Genomic DNA, 3,075 nt, shown 5'->3' with positions numbered 1-3,075 from the left:
AAGTAGTGGGCCTTCATGGGCCTTAGTGGAAAGGAGAGGAGGGCCGCAAGGGTGGCCGAACCCCCACCATGGCAATTCCGAATTGGACTAGGGAGGGGGCGGTGCCCCCCTCTTTCCTTCTCCCTCTCCTCCTCCTTCCCTCTCTCCCCCTCTTGGAAAACGAAGGGGAGTCCAACTAGGATTGGGAATCCTAGTTGTACTCCCCCTATGGCGCGCCCCTCCTGGCCGCCGGCCTCCTCCTCTCCCTCCTTTATATACGTGGCCAGGGGGCACCCCAAAGCACAACAAACAATCTCTTAGCCGTGTGCGGTGCCCCCCTCCACAGTTTAACACCTCGGTCATATTGTTGTAGTGCTTAGGTGAAGCCCTGCGTCGGTAACTTCATCATCACCGTTGCCACATCATCATGCTGAAGGAACTCTCCCTCATCCTCAACTGGATCAAGAGCACGAGGGACGTCATCATGCAGAACATGTGCTGAACACGGAGGTGTTGTATGTTCGGTACTTGGACCGGTTGGATCGTGAAGATGTTCGACTACATCAACCGCGTTACTAAACGCTTCCGCTTTCGGTCTACGAGGGTACGTGGACACACTCTCCCGTTTCATTGCTATGCATCTCCTACATAGATCTTGCATGATCGTAGGATTTTTTTGAATTACTACGTTCCCCAACAGTGGCATCCGAGCCAAGTTTATGCGTAGATGATATATACACGAGTAGAACACAAAGAGTTGTTAGCGATAATAGTCATACTGCTTACCACCAACATCTTACTTTGATTCAGAGATATTGTTGGATGAAGCGGCCCGGACCAACATTACATGACCGTGTTCATGAGACTGGTTCTACCGACGTGCTTTGCACATAGGTGGCTGGCGGATGTCTATTTCTCCAACTTTAGTTCAATCGAGTTTGACTACGGCCGGTCCTTGTTGAAGGTTAAAACAACACACTTGACAAAAAATCTTTGTGGTTTTGATGCGTAGGTAAGAACGGTTCTTGCTAGAAGCTCGTAGCCGCCACGTAAAACTTGCAACAACAAAGTAGAGGATGTATAACTTGTTTTTGCAGGGCTTGTTGTGATGTGATATGGTGAAGAGATGATGAGATATAAATTGCTGTATGAGATGATCATGTTTTGTAACAGAGTTATCGACAACTTGCAGGAGCCATATGGTTGTCGCTTTATTGTATGAAATGCAATCACCATGTAATTGCTTTACTTTATCACTAAGCGGTAGCGATAGTCGTAGTAGCAATAGTTAGCGAGACGACAATGATGCTATGATGGAGATCAAGGTGTCAAGACGGTGACGATGGAGATCATGACGATGCTTCGGTGATGGCGATCATAAGCACAAGATGATGATGGCCATATCATGTCACATATTTTGATTGCATGCGATGTTTATCTTTTATGCATCTTATTTTGCTTAGTACGTGATACGTCTCCAACGTATCTATAATTTTTGATTGTTCCATGCTATTATATTATCTGTTTTGGATGTTTAATGGGCTTTAATAAGCTATTTTATATTATTTTTTGGACTAACCTATTAACCGAGGGCTCAGTGCCAGTTTCTATATATTTTTGCCTATTTTAGAGTTTTGCAGAAAAGGAATACCAAATGGAATGAAACCTTTGCGATGATCTTTCTTGGACCGAAAGCAAACCAGAAGACTTGGAGATGAAGTCGGAGAGGCAACGAGGCGGCCACGAGGTAGGAGGGCGCGCTCGGGGGGTAGGCGAACCCCCACCCTCGTGGGCCCCTCATAGCTCCCCTGACCTAGTTCCTTCACCTATATATACTCTTTCACTGCTACAACCTATCAAAACATCAAGGGGAGTGATACGTATCCAACGTATCTATAATTTTTGATTACTCCATGCTACTTTGTCTACTGTTTTGGACTATATTGGGCTTTATTTTCCACTTTCATATTATTTTTGGGACTAACCTATTAATCGGAGGCCCAGCCCAGAATTGCTATTTTTTTGCCTCTTTCAGTATTTCAAAGAAACAGAATATCAAACGGAGTCCAAATGGAATAAAACCTTCGGGAACGTGATTTTCTCACCGAACGTGATCCAGGAGACTTGGACCCTACTCCAAGAAGTGCCAGAGGTGGTCACGAGGGTGGAGGGCGCCCCCCTGGGCACGCCCCCTGCCTCATGGGCCCCCTGTTGCTCCACAGACGTACTCCTTCCTCCTATATATACCCACGTACCCCCTTCAGATCAGATACGGAGCCAAAAACCTAATTCCACCGCTACAACCTTCTGTATCCGCGAGATCCCATCTTGGGGCCTGTTCCGGAGCTCCGCCGGAGAGGGCATCTACCACGGAGGGCTTCTATATCAACACCATAGCCTCTCCGATGAAGTGTGAGTAGTTTACTTCAGACCTTTGGGTCCATAGTTATTAGCTAGATGGCTTCTTCTCTCTTTTTGGATCTCAATACAATGTTCTCCCCCTCTCTTGTGGAGATCTATTCGATGTAATCTTATTTTTTGCGGTATGTTTGTTGAGACCGATGAATTGTGGGTTTACGATCCAGCTTATCTATGAACAATATTTGATTCTTCTTTGAATTCTTTTATGTATGATTGAGTTATCTTTACAAGTCTCTTCGAATTATCCTTTTGGTTTGTCCAACTAGATTGGTAGTTCTTGCAATGGGAGAAGTGTTTAGCTTTGGGTTCAATCTTGCGGTGTCCTTACTCAGTGACAAAAAGAGTTGCAAGGCACGTATTGTATTGTTGCCATCGAGGATAACAAGATGGGTTTTTTTATCATATTGCATGAATTCATCCCTCTACATCATGTCATCTTACTTAAAGCGTTACTCTGTTTTACTTAATACTCTAGATGCATGCTGGATAGCGGTCGGTGAGTGGAGTAATAGTAGTAGATGCAGAATCGTTTCGATCTACTTGTTTTGGACGTGATGCCTATATACATGATCATACCTAGATAATCTCATAATTATTCGCTTTTCTATCAGTTGCTCAACAGTAATTTGTTCACCCACCGTAAAAATACTTATGCTCTTGAGAGAAGCCACTAGT

This window comes from Triticum dicoccoides, chromosome 2B (genome assembly GCF_002162155.2).
Source record: "Triticum dicoccoides isolate Atlit2015 ecotype Zavitan chromosome 2B, WEW_v2.0, whole genome shotgun sequence".
NCBI classification, from domain to species: domain Eukaryota; kingdom Viridiplantae; phylum Streptophyta; class Magnoliopsida; order Poales; family Poaceae; genus Triticum; species Triticum dicoccoides.
The sequence above is the reverse complement of the archived record's forward strand: the minus strand, read 5'-3'. Positions refer to the sequence as shown.